General features: G+C 43.5%; 1 protein-coding gene and 1 long non-coding RNA gene across 5 annotated transcripts in view; one reads left to right on the top strand and one right to left on the bottom strand.

Moving 5' to 3' along the window:
* Raly (RALY heterogeneous nuclear ribonucleoprotein) overlaps window positions 1–18,265 on the bottom strand; it is an 85,897-nt gene that overhangs the window by 30,308 nt on the left and 37,324 nt on the right. Inside the window, exon 1 of one of the 3 annotated variants that reach the window (XM_031372388.1) lies at window positions 9,295–10,895. The exons of the other annotated variants lie outside the window; for them this stretch is intronic. The gene's annotated coding sequence lies outside the window, so the exon portion shown is untranslated. Of the gene's footprint in view, window positions 1–9,294; window positions 10,896–18,265 lie in introns of those variants that run through there. 3 annotated transcript variants of the gene reach the window in all.
* LOC116091223 overlaps window positions 7,321–18,265 on the top strand; it is a 46,969-nt gene continuing 36,024 nt past the window's right edge. Inside the window, exons 1-2 of one of the 2 annotated variants that reach the window (XR_004118976.1) lie at window positions 7,321–7,349; window positions 8,179–8,321. This is a non-coding gene — a long non-coding RNA (uncharacterized LOC116091223). Of the gene's footprint in view, window positions 7,350–7,760; window positions 8,322–18,265 lie in introns of those variants that run through there. The other variant, XR_004118975.1, reaches the window with a different exon arrangement.

The raw sequence follows: 18,265 nt of genomic DNA, 5'->3' as shown, positions 1-18,265 counted from the left end.
GTGGCGCACACCTTTAATCCCAGCACTTGGGAGGCAGAGGCAGGCAGATTTCTGAGTTGGAGACCAGCATGGTCTACAGAGTGAGTTCCAGGACAGCCAGGGCAATACAGAGAAACCCTGTCTCGAAAAACAAAAAAAAACAAACCAAACCAAACAAACAAACAAAATCAAAATCAAGTCTTTAACAAAAGAAATTTAAGAAGTTATACAGAAAGATCTCCTATGCTCATAGATCCAACACAGGATTAACACAATAAAAATGGCCATCTTACCAAAAGCAATCTACAGGTTTAATGCAATCCCCATCAAAATTCCAACACAATTCTTTTCAGATCTTGAAAGGACAATTCTCAACTTCATATAGAAACACAAAAACCTCAGGATAGCTATAACAATTCTGAACAATCAAAGGACTGTTGAGATCCCACCTTTCCCTGTGTTAAGCTGTACTACGGAGCTACAGTAATAACAGACATGTGGAATTAGGGGAAAAAATAGACACAATGGAATCAAATTGAAGACCCAGACATAAATCTACATACATATGGATTTTTGATAAAGAAGCCAGAAATACACACTTGGAAAAAAGGCAGTATCTTCAACAGTGTTAGTCACACTGGACATCTGCATGTAGAAGAATGCAAAAAAGTCCATATTTATCAAGTTGCATAAAACTCAAGTCCAAGTGAATCAAAGATTTCAACATAAAAGCAGATATACTGAACTTGATAGATGAGAAAGTAGGGAACAGCTTTGAAGGCACTAGCACTGAAGACAATTTTCTGGACAGAACACTAACAGTGCATGTACTATAAGATCAATTAAATGGGACTTCATGAAACTAAAAAGCTTCTATAAGGCAAAGGACACCACCAATCACAGTGGCAGCCTCCAAAATGGGTAAAGATTTTTACCAACTCCACATCCAATGGAAGACTAACATACTATATATCAAACTAGATATCAAAAAACCAAATGATACTATTTTAAAATTGAGTATAGATCTAAACAGAAAATTCTCAATAGGGGAATCTAAAGTGGCTAAGAAACTAAGAAATGTTCAATATCCTTAGCAAATCAAAACTACCTTGAGATTCCACCTTAACACCTGTCAGAACAGCTAAGATCAACACAAGTGACAGCTCATGCTAGCAAGGATAGGGAACAAGGGAAACACTCCACCATTGTTGGTGGGAGCACGAACTTGTATGGTCACTTTGGAAAACAATATGGCAGTTTCTCAGAAATCTGTGAATCAATCTACCTCAAGACTCAACTATACCACTCCTGGGCATATACCCAAAAGGCACTCCATCTTACCACAAGGACACTTGGCTCAACATGTTCACAGCAGCTTTAGTCATAATAGCCAGAAACTGACAACAACCTAGGGTCCCTTAACAGAATGGATAAAGAAAATGTGGTATATCTACATAATAGAGTATTATTCAGCTATTTTTAAAAAATTGACATTATAAAATCTGCACACAAATGGATGCAGCTAGAAAAAAAAAAAAAATCACCCTGAGTGAGGTAACCCAGATCCAGAAAGACAAATATAGTATATATATTCACTTATAAGTGGATATTAGCAGTTAAGTAAATGATAACTGAGCTACAATCTATAGGCCTAGAGAGGTTAGGTAAAGAGGAGGGGTCTAGGAGCACACAAAGATCTCCCTGGGAGGAGAAAAATAGAATAGATTTTACAGGGTGAAGATGGAGATCAAGTGGAGTGGGGAGATGGAGTGAAGGGAGAGTGTGGAGAGAGATTGGGGAGTATGGGGGGGGAGGGGGTAGTGTGGAAACCTAATGCAGTAGAAACTCCCTGGAATCTATAAAGGTGATCCTAATGAGGACTCCTAGTAATGGGAAATACAAAGTCTCAATTGGCTATCTCTGATAGCCAGATAAGACTTCCAGTGACTGAACTGTGTTGAATTCAATATAGAGTTGTTGGCCAAGGGAGAAATCCCCAAACAACTCGGGCTGCTGTTAAGACAAAGGATCGCTCTCTAAAAATTCACAGTGAGACCCCACTGTTGAGGTTAACACCCATGAAACTCATTGAACATGGAAAAGTCAAGACAGTGCTTACATGTAACCTAACCCCTAGTGTCTTCGGTAGGGGAAGGTACTCTGTAAGCTACTGAAAGGAAGTGTGAACTCCAACCCACCTACAAAACCTTTGACCTACAATCTATCCCTGCCTACAAACTATGCTAGAGCAACGGTGGCACAAAACTTCGGAGTAGCCAACCAATGTCTGATCTGACTTAAGACCTACTCCTCAGCTGGGCGATGGTGGCACACGCCTTTAATCCTAGCACTTGGGAGGCAGAGGCAGGCGGATTTCCGAGTTCGAGGCCAGCCTGGTCTACAAAGTGAGTACCAGGACAGCCGGGGCTACAGAGAGAAACCCTGTCTCGAAAAAAGCCAAAAAAAAAAAAAAGACCTACTCCTCAAGAAGAGACCCATTCCTGACACTGCTTAGGTAACCAAGAACCAGGGACTAGATAGCCCAGAGGCCCTAGAGTAGAACCAAACACTACATGACCAGAAGCCCCGCCAAAAGCAACAAAATGATTCCTATTGGTGTTCTGCTATACTCCAAAGACCAGTGCCTTAGCCAGTCATCATCATAGAGACTTCCACCAGCAGCAGATGAAAACAGATGCATAGACCCACAGGTGGGCATTCTAAAGAGTCTGAATTGGAAATCTCCATCAAATTTCTCCCCTCAGAGCTTAGGAAATCTCATAGAATAGGAGGCAGAAAGACTTTAAGAGCCAGGGGGATGAAGAACACCAGGAGAACAAAGGCCTCCGCATCAGCTAAGCAAAGCACAAATGAGCTGAGAGACTGAAGCAGCATGGGGCCTACACGGACCTACAGACTGAAGCAGCATGGGCCTACAGGGACCTACAGCAAGTCTTCTGTGTATGTATTATAGCTATTAACTTACTATTGTTAAGGAAAATGATGACTGATTGGGTTGTTCTGTCTAACTTCAATATGAGAGTTTCTGCTTCACCTTAGTATGTTTTGTAATATATGTTTGCTTATTATTTCTTAGAAGCCGTCCTTGCTAATGAGACAGAAAGGGAGTGGGTCTAATAGGGAAGAGTAGAGGGAGGGGAAGCTATAATCAGAATATATTATATAAGAAAAGTGTGGAGGGATTGTTGTGGTTTTGGAAAAAAAAGAATACAACATGTTTAAAACACCAAAATAGAAGCAGGAGGATGACCATGAATTCAAGGACAGCCATGAATGAGACCATGTCTCTCAAACAAAAATAAAAGGAAACAAAAAATAAACTGCAAGGGGTTAATAAGATGGCTCAGCAGTACTAGCATGTACTGCTCTTTCAAAAAACCCTCTTGTGGGTTTTAGGGCACTTAAACACACACACACACACACGTTACTATACATGTATAGATACAAAATTAAAAACAAGTCACATAAATCTTTGGAGAAAGGAAAAAGAAAACACTGAGCTAAAAACAAGTATTGAGTTCCTAATATATCTACAGGGTGCCAACATAAAGCACCCATAAGTACATGCTTCTCTCATATGACACAGAAAGAGACAGGTTCAAAAGAGGCTCAGAGTCACAAGTCTGAAACCATTTATCTCCCAAATCTTATTTCTATTTAGTTCTACCATTAAGATCAGTAAATGGTCACTAACCTTCCCTACACTCTCATAAATGTCAAGCAGAAACAGAAAATCCTTGCACTACTTGTCTCAGAGCTGCTTTAGAACTCAAACAGGGATAAAAAGTCAGAATATTGGGAAATTTCTAAAATGACAAATAAATATTGCTCTCTGTACTTTTTTTCTTCTAAATCCATGACATACTTCCAGGGCTTCCCAGTCATGAGTCCCTTAGTACTTATTAAAATTTGACAGGATTTTAGATAATCAAGAAACATCAGTTTCTCTCAGTACTGATTACTCTTGAAGTTGTTTAGTCATACTAAACAGCCAATCTAATTCTCAAAAGTGGGGGAGTAAAAGCAGATAAGTGAATGGAAGCCTGGCAAGAGGCTAATGCTGGCTGTGGGACCACATTCCTTAACCTCATCTTGACACATGCCTGGGAAGCAGGTTCAAAGTGTCATTTGGAATATAGCAGTTCAGGATGAGGGTCACTTCAGGATAACTGTATGGGACTAGAAGGGTCAGGAGATGGTAGTGGGAGACTAGGAAACGGAAATAGACTGAGATACTTTTGCTTTGTTCTGAGATAGACAATAGTTTAGGAAGAGCATAGTTTAAAAAAAAAAAAATTGAAAACAGCAGCAGCGGGTTACAGAGCTTTCCACATACCCTCTAGCTCTACCTGAGATCATACCCTCATGATCCAAACTGCTGAGATGGCCATCTGTTCTCCCATGCTTTTGGCAACTAAAACCAAAACTATAGCAAAGCATTCTTGACTCTAGGCCCTGGCTGTGTTCTTAATGAAGGAACTATACCTAATCTCAGTACTGCAATACAGAAGCCAGTCGCACTGGCCCTGAGCCTTAACATTTCCAGATACACTTCTCCAGAGAACAAGTTCCTTATCAGTAGCAGTCATTCCTTTTGGTCTTTCTCTCTGTGCATGTGTTCATGTGGGTATACACAGGTGAATGTGGAAACCAGAAGTTAGTATCAGATGTCATTCTTCAGTAGCTATCCACCTTGTTTCCTTTTTCAAACAGGGCATCTCCATAGCCTGGAGCTCAACAAGTTGGCCAATGAGCCACAAGGATCTGCCTGTCTCTTACTTTCCTAGCACCAGGATTACAGGACACCACACATTTTATTATTTACTTACTTTTCATCTTGTTTGAGACAGTCTCACTATGTAGCTTTGACTAGCCTGGAGCTGTTATGTACACCAGTCTGGCCTTGATTTCTTAGAGATCTGCCTCTGCCCGAATTGAAAAGCATGTGCTATCACACCCATCAAGCTTCCCTCTCTCCCTCTCCTCCCACCCCCTCCTTTGGTTTTGAATACAGGATTTTCTGTGTAGCCCTGACAAAGCTAAAAATCACCCTATACATCAGACCAGCCTCAACTGACAAGCTTTTCTTTTTCTTTTTCCTTTTGTGTGTGTGTGTGTGGTTTTTTTTTTTTGTTTTTGGTTTTTGTTTTTGTTTTGTTTTGTTTTTTTTTTGGGGGGGGGGGTCTTTTTGGAGACAGAGTTTCTCTGTATAGCCCTGGCTGTCCTGGAACTCACTCTGTAGAGCGTGGCTAGCCTCGAACTCAGAAATCCACCTGTCTCTGCCTCCAAGTGCTGGGATTAAAAGTGTGCGCTACCACTGCCCAGCTGGCAAGCTTTTCTTAACACTGGTTTTGGGAACTGAACTTGTGGTCCTAATGCTTACATGGCAAGCACTTTACCAACTAAGTTATTTACTCAGACCATGTGTGGTCCTGCTAATCTCTAATACTGGGAAACCCCCATGACTTCCCTCTTCTACCTTCCCCCAGCCTCATGCTTGCTTTATCACAGAATACTGGCACACAGAATGTGTGTTATATTTTAGCAGCTGGAGAAATGGCTCAGTGGTTAAAAAGACTGGTTGCTCTTACAGAAGACCTGGATTCAATTCTCAGCACCTATTTGGCAGCTCTCCCAATCGTCTATAATTCCAGTCCCAGGAAATCCAAGGCTCTCTTGTTGGCCCCAAGTACCATACAGGCAAATGCCTACATGAATAACTATAAATAAAATAAATGTTATGTTTTATAACTGAATGAATGACATTCTGAATCTAAAAATTCAAAATGGATTCAAGGTATATTCTTGGCCCAAAGTCAAGCAATGTGACTCTAATTTCATCATTAAAGTACTTAGTGATCTTAAAAGCAAGTTCTAGTCATTCTTTGGACCCTCTGTAAATGAGTTATTGTAAGACCCAAAGACTCACAGAGAAACAAGAGACAGAGATCGATGCAACAATCAAGAGGTTTATTGATCCAACAAGCTGGGGTCGCCCCGCAATCGGGGCTGAGGCGACCCCAAACTACCAAAATACACACTTTTTATACTCTTTTTAGGGTATAGGCTTAGGTAACAGTATGAGTTGGTTACCACTCATTGGTGGAGCTCATTGTTCTTTGTATTCATTGGTGGCCCTTAGTGGGGAGATATCTTTGGCATGCAGATGAAGTGGTGAAAGGTCCTGCCCCTACTGCTGTAGGGACATTTCCTGGAACAGGTTGTTACTCTGAATTCTTTGGAAACTCCCTGACCTCAAGCTTAATGGAAAGCCCCAGCCACCTGGTATTTTCCTGAGGTGGTCCTGTTTACTTGGTTCTCACATCCCTCCGTCCTTTTTTGGGATTATTCATTATACTGCTGTACCTCATCTTGGTTTAACTCCTGATATTATTGTCTTAACATCATAATCTGTACTGTACTAATACATTCTCTAATAAAAGTAAATAAGTGATTTGGAATGTGAGGTCCAAAAGTCATCAAAAGCAATAAAATCAACCATGGCCCCATAATGGCAGAAATCATAATGAGCCGGGGGAAGAGTTGAACCCTGATTCAAACCACCCCTGGTGCTGTTCTCTTTCTCTCTTTTCACCAGTCCTTCTCTAAACCTCGCCATAGAAACTTTTATTACTCCAGAATGGTCTATGTAAAAGCAGCATTCTTCTCTAAGGGCTGCATAAGGCCTCCCTGCTGGAGGAATAGGAGATCAAGGCCTCTCCTATTCTGGAGTGCTACCTCCGACAAAGAGGCTAAGGACTCTTGAAGCTCTGAGATGGAATTTTCTAGTTCTTAGATATTTACATCTATAGCAGCCTGTAAGCTTTTAAAGTTTTGATCATGAACGACCAGAGCGGAGGCTCCTGTGGCGGCACCTGCTACCCCTAGCCCTAGTCCTAACAAGATGGAGAGCGTGATGCCGATAGGCTCTCTATTGGCCCTCAGTAGCCCACCATCCCAATAGGACAAAAGCTCCTCATAAGGGTGGTAAGTAAGTCTGGGGACTAACTGTACCAGGACACAGAAGTCCTAGGTGTCGCTCAGGCAGAAGAAAAAGCCCATCATCCCTCTGTGGGTGGTAAGAGGTATCCCCCACCGGAAGGGATAGGCAAAGTTTGGGGGGAAATTTTTCCTATACATAATCCCTGTCCAGTGACTGAGACAAAATAAGCCTGACATTTTGCCACTGTTGCCATCTACACTGGTTCAGATCTTCTGTCTGATTGACAGCCGCTACAAATGCTATGCCTTCATAATAGGGGGTAGCCACATCATAACACAACCAGCATGATTCTGTAGCCTTGGGGTTGGTAGCAGTAAGAACTTTAAAAGCCTCTTCAACTAAACTGGTAAGTGGAAGCCGAAGCCCTCTTTTAAGGACTCAGTGGTAGAAACCATAGGGGGCACGAACATGGTGGATGTGACTGTTTCTGACAGCCTAGGAGAAGTGGGGGTTTCTGAGGTTTAGGTTGGAGTCTGAAGGGGCTTAAAACTGGGTTGGGGTTGAGGGAGGTATAAAGAGCCTCTTCCCGTAATTTAACAGTGAATATTAACCCTTTATCGTAGTCGTCGAGATAGAATCTAAGCCCCCGCATATATCCTTTTATCCAATCTATAGCCTCTTTTCTCTTTTCAGTGAAAGTGACACAGAGTAGGTAACACCAATTCCATTTACACTCTTCTAGGAGAGTTTAATTAGCGGATACTCTGATATGGTCCCAACTTGAGGTAGGATTCCAAGATGCCTGTCCCGAAGTCTCACACCAACTTTTACAATAGAAATCAAGTTTACCACCACACTTAGGATTGAGCTACCTGGAAGAGGTGCAAACATAAAAAAAATTCGCTTCCAGAACATATTCCTCCAGTGGCCATTATAACAACCTCCCCATGCACGTCTCCAATGTGTCCATTCATCTGAAGTGCAGGCCCAAGGAACCTTCTAAAGATCTGAGTGTCCCTCTAGGTCCCAGCCCATGGCCCCAACAGCCAGTGTGCAGATGTCAGGGAACAAGTCCGGCCACCACTGGTTGGGTGTAGTGACCCTGGACGTGCTCCATACTCTATCTCCCATGTCATTTATCACCATCCAGGTTAAGTTGGTGGGGGTTGGCACTGGTTGGGCCCAAGGGAGAACTAAGATACAGTACGGTTCTCCTGGTGACTTTCAATTTTAAGGGGTTTTCAGTGATCTGGACCTTCCAGCCAAGCTGAGCTTTGTCCTTCTCTTCTACCGGAGTGGTAGCCATCATGTGGGATGTGTGGATCCAGGCAGCTATCCCACCTACCTTGGCGGCTGTTGGGGTAGTCAGCAACACTAGGTAAGGTTCTTTCCAGCAGGGATTAAGTGTCAGGGCTTGGTGTCGCTGCAACATTGACTGAGTCTGTGGACCTGGAATTGATGGGATGTCTCAGGGGTCCCTAGCTCATAGGCGCCTGCCAGCTGTGAGCACACTTCTTTCTGTTGACTATATCCACAGCCGCACCTGCTCTCCCTTGCCCCTCTTCCAGGTAGCTGCTCCCATCCGTATACCAAGTCTTTTCTGCATCAGCCAAGGGCTGGTCAGCCATGTGCCTCAGCAAGCACTTGCTGACAGTTGTGGATGGGAGGCTCCAGGTCGAGGTCTGGAGAAGGGTGGCTGGATTTAGGCTTGTGGGGGGCACGAACAGGATCCTTTCAGAGTTGAACAGCAAGGTCTAATAATGAGTCATTTGGGCATTGGTGAGCCATCTGTCTGAGGACTGGCAGACTACACGCTCTAGGGCATGTGGAGCTGTTCTCACCAGGATTTATCCCAAATCAATTTATCAGCATCTTTAAGCAACACCATGACCTCGGCCATGATCCTCAGACAGGTGGAGCACCCAGAGGCCACAAGATCTAATTTTTTTGAGAGGTATGTCACTGGTCTCCTCCATGGTCCCAATTTTTGAGTCAGGACAACCCCTTTTGCTATGCCCTTGTTTTCCACCACGTACAGGTGGAATGGCTTAGTCACATCAGGGAGCCCCAGCCCTGGGGCTGACATGAGGGCTGCTTTGATAGCATCAAAAGCCCTTTGTTTCTTTCTTAACCCATGCAAAGGGCTGCTTATTTTTGGTGAGAGGATAATTTTTGGTGAGAGGATATAGAGGGACTGCCAACTCAGTGACCGGGTATCCACAGACGACAGAAGCCTGTTGTGCCCAGGAACTCTCTAACCTGCTTCTGACTTATGGGCAGTGGTATGTTTCTTTTCTGGCATCTGACAGCCATCCCTTTCCCTCTCTGAGTAAGTACCCCAGGTAACTGACCTGTTGGCGGCATATTTGGGCTTTCTTTGCTGAGGCATGGTAGCCTCTAACTCTCCCAGTTCCATGAGAAGACAGTTAGTGCCTTGTAAACACAGTTCCTTGCTGGAAGCAGCCAAGAGGTCATCCACGTACTGCCTGGGGATTGGAAAGGCGGCTAGGTCTTGTTGTAGAGCCTCATCAAAAATGGTGGGGGAGTTCTTGAAGCCCTGAAGTAAGTGGGTCCACGTGAGCTGGCCCATAATGCCTGACTCAGGATCTTTCCACTTAAAGGCAAAGTACTCCTTGCTCTCTTAGGGGCCAGAGATAGACAGAAAAAGGCGTCTTTGAAGTCCAGTACAGTATACGAAATCCTAGAGGGAGGCAAGGAACTCAACAGATTACATGGGTTAGGGACCGTAGGGTGGAGGTCAGACACCCGCTTGTTTACCTCTCTGAGAACATGGATAGGTCGATAGTCACTGGACCTGGGCTTCCGTACTGGGAGGAGGGGCGTATTCCATGCAGACTGGCACCTCCACAGGATCCCCAGATGGAGGAGGTGCAGGATGTGGGGTCGGATCCCATTAGGGACTTCTTTGTCCCATAGGGTACTGGTAAAAAGTAGCTGGGCTGGCCTGGGCTTTTAGGTCCACATGGACCAAAGGCTGGTTCTAAGCTTTCCCCATTCCTGCAGTCTCAGCCCAGGCTTGTGGGAAGTTCTGTAACCACCAGTCAAAGTCATCACTCCTGTGATCCCTTATTCTCAAAGAGTTGGTACTCATCCTCTAATTTCATAGTCAGCACCTGGATGGGTTCTCCCTGTTGGCCCCTGACTTGGGGCCTTTCTGGGAGGAAATGGATCTAAGCTCCCATCTTAGTGAGAAGATCTCTACCCAACAAGAGGCAAAGGCATCCTGGGATAACAATGAACGAGTAGGATACCCAGCCCATGCCTAGGTCCACTGTTCTTCGGGTAGTCCATGAGTATTGCTTGTTGCCTGTGGACCCTTGGACCCAGGACTTCTTTTTGGAAATCGGCCCATCTGATTGTAGGAGGACCAAATACTGTGCCCCTGTGTCCACCAGAAACTGAGTGGGCTTCCCTCCATGGTAAGGGTTACCCTGGGTTCGGAGAGGGGATCCAAACCCTGTCCCCTCTATTCACTGTCACTGTCCTCTTGGATGGCCAGTACTTTAGGCCCCACCAGCTTTCTGTCAGGCACATAGGACCCCTTTTTGGGGGGGCAATCTCTCGCCCAATGTCCCTTTTCTTTACAGTAAATGCATTGATCTTTGGCCAGGGGTTCTCTTCGGTTGCCAGGTACTATCCTACTTGGTTCTCTAGTCTCTCTAACTACTGTGGCCAAGATTCTGTGAAGGTTCTTTTCCTGTCTCTCCTCTCTTAATTCTCTAGACTCCTGTTCCTTCTGCTTCCTATCTTCTTTTTCTTCTTCCGCCTCCCAGTTATGAAACACTTTCTCAACAACCTGCACTAACTCTCTCAAAGACTTATCTTGTAACCCTTCCAATTTCTGCAACTTTTTCCTAATGTCTCAGCTCGACTGGTCAATAAAAGCAACCGTAAACGTAGCCTTATGTTCTTCGCTCCTGGGATTGCAAGGAGTGAACTGGTGGAAAGCCTCCATGAGCCTCTCTAAGAAAGTTGAAGGAGACTCATTTGGCCCCTGGACCACCTCTTACCTTAGTCAAAATTAGTGGGGCATCTCAACGCCCCTTTGAGACCTGCCATCAGTGCCTGGCGGTAGACCTTCAGGGGCTCCCTATCCTCAGGCATGTTGAAGTCCCAGTCTGGTCTGGTCTGGTCTGGTCAGCAGAAAACCTGCATCAATATCTACTGGTAGAAGGGAGGGTCGCCCATCTGCCCCAGGGACATTCTTCCTGGCCTTGAGGAGGATACACTGTTCCTCAGTGGTGAACAGAACCTGTAAAAGTCACTGACAATCATCCCAGGTGGGCTGATGGGAGAAGAGAAGGGACTCAATGAGGTTAGTCAGGCTCTGGGAATTCTTGGAGAAGGATGGGTTGTGGGTCTTCCAGTTATACAAGTTGGACGCTGAAAATTGCTAATACTGCAGGGGTTGGTAGCCCTGATAATCAGGGGAGCTGTAGGCCTAGAGGGGCAAGATGTTGGTCTGGTCAGGGACCATTCCTCTCCTGCTGCGGGTCCCTTGAGCGAGTCCCCCTGGTTCTAAAGGCAAAGCCTCTGCCCCTTTCACCTCCTCTGGCAGAGCCAAAGGACCCGCAGCCAACGGTGCTGGGGGTTCCGTGGCCAGACATTTGCTAGGATAAAGAGTGGGGGGGTAGGGAGGAGGGGGGGTCCAGGAGAAGGAGGACGGTACCTGTGTCCAAGAGGACATTCTTATTGGCTAGGTCCTGTACAACAAGGACAGACACCCACGGACAAACCCATGGAGGAGTTTGGAAGATATCAAATTTTCCAAGACCAGAATATACAGGATCTGGTCTGGGTGACTCCTAGGGCCCACCCCAAAAACATGCTGTTTGACTGATTGAATAAGAGTCCAGGATAAAGAGCCAGCAGCTAGCCATCTGACCTCAAAGGAAGGCCACTCCAAGGCACACAGAGTATCCCACCTATGCTCTTTCATTTCTACTGAGATATAGTGGGCCCTAAACCTAACTTCTGCCCAGTGTTTAAGAGTCAAATTCAAGAGAGTTGTCACAGTCTGCCCCATACTGTTCAAGTCCACGGTCTAAGTCCACATGTAAACAAAGAGACAGCAATTAATAGACAGAGGTGTCCCTTCAACAAGAGCCACAAAGAAATGAACAGAAGAGCTCTGCAGGGGCCTCCTTCCCGCCAACTCCAGATAAAGTCAAACCCTGTTGGATCCTACTTCCCAGACAGAGCCTGGAGCGTCCTCCAGGACTCTCGAAGTCAGCAATGTTAAGGCACGTCTACCCACTACTCAGGACTACCTCCGATCGTCAACCACCATGTAGATGCGAACTGAAACCAAGCTTCCTTGCGGTCGCACAGATTCAAAGAGTCAGACAAACATTAAAACAGACACAAAGACAACCGCCGGCACCTGCTCAAGCGATCCTCCAATCTCTAGTCACTGGTCCTGCAAGGAAAATGATTCCTGGCCAATGCACCAAGTATAAGAACCAAAGAGCCGAGCCTTACATCAGGGACGTCCCACTCACAGAGACGGACGTCCTGCAATCAGGGCAGAGGAGACCCGAACTACCAAAATGCACACTTTTTAGGGTATAGGCTTAGGTAACAGAATGAGTTGGTTACCACTCATTGGTGGAGCTCATGGTTCTTTGTATTCATTGGTGGCTCTTAGTGGGTAGATATCTTTGGCATGCAGATGGGGTGGTGAAAGATCCTGCCCTACTGCAGTCGGGACATTTCCTGGTACAGGTTGTTACTCTGAATTCTTTGGAAACTCCCTGACCTCAAGCTTAATGGAAAGTTCCAGCCACCTGGTGTTTTCCTGAGGTGGTCTACTTGGTTCTCACATTATCACTTATGATCTGGAAAGTCCTTTTAGTGCTGAAGGTGAGATTTAGACTCATAAAGTCCCAGGGACGATACTTTTCTCAAACCACCCGTATATTGCAAGGAATATAGGAGACACAGTCAACACCCACAGCCCCTAGCATAAAGCACATAGAACTATGCTGTCAGAGCATCGTAGACTGTTGGTTTACTTAATTCCTTCTGATAAACTGACAAGAATAAATTGAAGGTAAGCAGCAGAGCATTTTAATGAGTCCAGGGCCTAATGAATCTTTTTCTTCCTATGTCAATTAGAATTTCAAAGCCAGGATCTCCAAGGACCAATTTATTGGGAACAGAGAGAAAGCCTTTTGTTCATCAGCTGCTGCTTCCTGAGCCACCTACCCTGTCCTTGTTATCTGTTAGATAATGTCCTGCCTACTCATGTATGTCGGCTGGTGTGACAGAGCCTGACCTGGGGGGCTCTCTTTTTGCCCAAGACCTCTGGAAACTGAAATTGAGAAAGAAAATGAGACCCAGAATTTCTTACATAAGGGTGGTTAAAGACAAGATGCCTTTACTGCCATCTCCTGGAGTCTTCCAAGAGCTAACACACACAGATCAGATTGCCTTAGCCTTTACTCAATCAAGTTTTATACAATATTATAGTATTTACCAAAAGTATTTAACTCCAAAACCAATCTCTGTTACTTTATTAGTCACAATGACAAATCAAGAAAGTCAAGGGAGGAAAAATTTATTTTGGTGTATGTTTTCAATCCGTGGCTAACTAATTCCATTGCTACAGGCCTATGATAAAGGTGGATGCTCACCTTATGACCCCTAGGAGGCATAAGACAGACAAAAGGAGCAGATACACTCTTCAAAATCATGTCATCAATGACCTACATCTTCCAACCAGGCCTAGTTTCTAAAAGCCCATTTAGTATGAACCTATCAGTGGATTTAACCCACAGAAGAAGTCATTACCTTCATGGTCTAAACACTTCAATAGTGATACCAGCAAGGGAACCAAACCTTCAATTCACTGGGGAAGCAGGGAATGACAACCACCACATCTTCGTATCTAAAACTGTTAACAATCTCAAAAGCTGTTATCAACGGTACTATTATTAGACATGAAAACTGGTGTTCTTGAGAGGCAAAGAATTAACCCTAGAAACAAAATTAAAAAGTTAGCAGGCAGGGATCAGAACTTATATAATTATGAAGAGAGTTCTTTCTACCAAACTACACCAACCTTGTTTAAAACAAGACATCTGCAAATGATGTCCAAAGCAGATGACCTCCAAGCAGCTTCAGCAACACTTGAACACTTGGCCAATTCACTACCTCTTACACAAGTACATGAAAAAGTGTGCATGTACCCCAAATCCTGCCCTAGAAATCTCTTATTTAGTTGATTTGTGTGTTATTTCCAGTTGTGGATCTAACAGCTCAGCTTCCATGCACCTAGATAATCATTTCCTGCCCTGCTCTCTCCCAAGTAGAACAGTGCCAGCTGGGTTCCTACTGTTCAATCATCAGAAAATATATTTTGATGTAAGCAGACATAATCAAATCAGGTTTCCAAATGGCTATGAGGTTGAATTTCAAGTCAGTGATAAGAAAAGCAGAAGTCAAGGCATCTAATTTATATTGCAAAGGAAAGGAGAAGAATCAGAGCAACAACTGTACAATAGACAGATACATGCAAAGTCCAACCTGGCTTCTGTACCTCTTCTCTGTTTATGTTTTTACAACTGTTTGTAAGTCCAACTTCAGGGGACCCAACACTCTCACATAAACACACCTGCAGGCAAACACCAATGCACATAACATAAAGGTAAAGTTTTTAAAAAGTGGTAGCATTCTGGTGAGGAAGAATCTACTTACTGTGTTTAAAAATAAAACAAAAACTTGGGCAAGTAAGATACCTGCAAATGTCAACCTGAGTTCAATCTAAAAAGATTGAAGGAGAGAGCCAATTCCATGAAGCTGTTCTCTGATCTCAACACACACGATGGCACAAACACACATACATTTTAGAACCTGCCCTGCTCATTATAGTATGAATTAAATTATAAACTGGTAGGAAACATATATCCATAGGCCTACCTCCCTCACAGGAAGAAGATGCCAAAAGATAAGAGAACCCGGATACTCAGCCCAGGTAGAGGTCAATAAAGTGTTACTGGTGGCCACTTTGGCAACAACACAGTAACTAACATAAAGCCACACCTAGTTCAAAGAGCCTGGAGTAAGAGTTATGGTACCTGTCACTTATACACAGTATATAATTTTAGGCAAAATCCTTTGCTGAGGCTCAGGTTTCACATTATAAAATGTGAATATTGGTTGAGGTCTTTGTTGTTTTTCAAATAGTGTTCAGGAACTCAGGTTTGAAGTAAATGCCTCAGGACAGTTTTTTAGAAAGCTGGGGAGATGAGCTACTGTGCTTACTGCAAAACTACAACAAAGAAAGCAGCTCTGCTGAGATTTTTCTATGAATGGCTATTTCGTAAATGTGTAATTTTCTGATAAGGACCCTTGACTCTAATATTCTAAAATTCCATGATTTTATGACAAATGGTAGTGACAAATAAGAGACAAAAATATACCCATCCTTTTTACTCTATTCCTGTAAGTATTGCATACCTAGTGGTCTCATGAAGAAGTCCCTAACAACCAGGCAGTGGTGGCTCACGCCTTTAATCCCAGCACTTGGGTGGGAGGCAGATTTCTGGTATCGAGGCCAGCCTGGTCTACAAAGTGAGTTCCAGGCTAGCCAGGGCTACACAGAGAAACCCTGTCTCAAAAAACAAAACAAACAAACAAAAAATCCCTAACAGTTGATACAACAAGCATTCAAGGCCAGGCTTAGCTTCCTATCAAGTATGAAGTCTAGATACAAAACTCCATTTTGTTTTTAAAAAGGAAAAAAGAAGAGGGGGAAGAGGATGGAAGGGGAGAGAAGGAAAAGGAGCAAGCAAGCAAACAAGCAAGCAACAGTAATCCCTACCAGCTAAGTATGAAGTAGAACATGAAAACATAGGAGGTCTCAGAAAGCATAGAGACTAGGGGCTAAGATCCTGCCCCCTTCTGCGACTAAACAGTGGATGGCCCAAACTTGGGGACAGAACCCTCTCAGAGAAAGCTTAAACTCATTGGCTTCATGATGACTAAGGATTTGGGAATAGCAAAGCCCTTTCTTCACAGTATAGGCCTCTGACGATATACTGCTTTATAAACTCTGAAGTGAATACAGATTTGAGGACCTACCTAAATCCAAAATCTGATCTCAACTCCCACTCTCCCTGAAGAAGGCTTGATATTAAGTTTGATATATACAGACTCCCTTCCCCTTTTCCTGCTCTTCAGTGGTAGGCACACAAGGGGGACTTAATTGCCTGAAATATTCCCCTCACTCAACTTTAAAAATAACAGGTATATATTTACTAGACATTCTTTCATGTCAAAGATGGCCTTTTGATTCTTGGCTCTCTGGGCCCAAATCTGAGTTCTGGGTAGTTATAGCAGTTTGAGACAGGGCACACCAGAGACCTAAGAAAATGACTAAGGCACAGAAGATAGTTTCAATTCTCAGGCTACCCAATGCCCACCCTCTGTTGAGCACTTTTAAATACTGTACTCTTCCAGAAATGATGTGACCAGAAACCATTGAAGTAGCATGGTTGTCGGGAGAGAGCTCAGTCTCTGAAGTCAGGAGGTCAGAGTTCAAAACAGAGCTGTTTTAGACAGGATGTTTAAAACATTTATTTTCTTCACTATAAAGCCTTAGTTTCCCCCTCTGGAAATATCAGTTACAAAGATTAGTTAGACAATCTATTTAAAATACCAACAACAAACACACAGTAGACACATATTAAATATTACTTAAGAGGGAGAGGGAGCGTCACAAGAAAGCATTAGGGGGTGAGAACAAAATAAAGTGACATATGTATAAAGATGCTATGATGAAATGTATTACTTATACTAAGCTAAAAGAGTTAATAATAAAAGAAGACTAGCAAGATGGCTCAGTGGGTAAAAGTGTCTTAAGTTCAATCTCCAAGATCTAGATGATAAAAAGAAAGAACTAACTCCCAAAAATTTTCTGACCTTCTGTACTGTGACATGTAAGCAACTGTACTGGCTGGTTTTTTATGTTAACTTGACACAAGCTGGAGTTATCACAGAGAAAGGAGCCTCTCTTGAGGAAATGCCTCCATAAGATCCAACTGCAAGGCATTTTCTCAATTAGTGATCAAGGGTGGGAGGGTCCTGTCCATTGTGGGTGGTGCCATCCCTGGGCTGGTAATCCTGGGTTCTAAAAGAAAGCAAACTGAGAAAGCCAGGGGAAGCAAGCCAGTAAGGAACATCCCTCCATGGCCTGTGCATCAGCTCCTGCTTCCTGACCTGCCTGAGTTTCAGTCCTGACTTCCTCTGGTGATGAACAGCAATGTGAAAGTGTAAGCTGAATAAATCCTTTCCTCCCCAACTTGCTTCTTGGTCATGATGCTTTGTGCAGGAATAGAAACCCTGACTGACTAAGACAGCAACATTGAGTCTTTTCTATCAAATACTATAAAACTTGGGTTTATGACAAGGAATTCAAATCTTTTTGTCTCTCCTATCTTGTAAGACTTCATTCAAATGTTTTAATCCCATTCTCCATAAAATCATTATTTATACAAGATATTGCTATATTCTTGGATTAAAGTGATTAACCCCCCCAGGCCTTTTATTTCCTTTGTAATTTTCTTTTAAAAGTAGTCAATCTTAAGAGACTGTAGGAGGCTGAACCCTAGGCTATGGAGAAGTACATTTCCCATCTCTTTGTGCTTGCTTCTCTGCTTCTCTGAAGAGTACACCCTCGTGATGAACAATAAAGTTTCGCCTTGCTCAGACTCTTACTGGAGCAATGGGCTCTTTCTCTGCAAACTTTATTTCTAATAGCATGCATGCATCTATGCACATAATTTTAAAATTCTTAGGTAGGAAAGAGCAAACTAGCAAAAGAAAACAATTGGTTTCTTTTAATTAAATCATTGGAACTGATTCTGATTCACATGATGACAGGCAGAGAGGACTCAGGGACAAACCCCAGCCAGCACATCAGAGTGCAGCACCACAGGAATGGGCTAATTAGACAGTCTGCTGTGCTATTCTAAGATCATCTGGATCTTGTACCATCAGCCAAAGTAAACCAAACAGGAGTGCTTGTGAAGCGCTTTTTTCTAAAACAAGCACAGCTTATGTTATTGGCATACACCACAGGGGACTTAAGGCTGTTGATGAAGATGTTAGGAGAGCTGACATTTCTGTTCTAATCTTTGCTACCATAGATATATATTCATATATATGAATACAAATGACCTTGGCTCTAGAGAAGAAAACCCTAGAATGAGACAGAAGAGATTTGGAATTTGGTCTGAACAAGTGACTTCACTTTTAGATCCTTAGTTTTTTCTTTATCTCAGTATTATAGTGTTATAG

The sequence above is a fragment of the Mastomys coucha genome, unplaced genomic scaffold (assembly GCF_008632895.1).
Source record: "Mastomys coucha isolate ucsf_1 unplaced genomic scaffold, UCSF_Mcou_1 pScaffold15, whole genome shotgun sequence".
In the NCBI taxonomy this organism is placed as follows: domain Eukaryota; kingdom Metazoa; phylum Chordata; class Mammalia; order Rodentia; family Muridae; genus Mastomys; species Mastomys coucha.
Note: the sequence above shows the minus strand (reverse complement) of the source record. Positions and strands in the feature narration are given on the sequence as shown.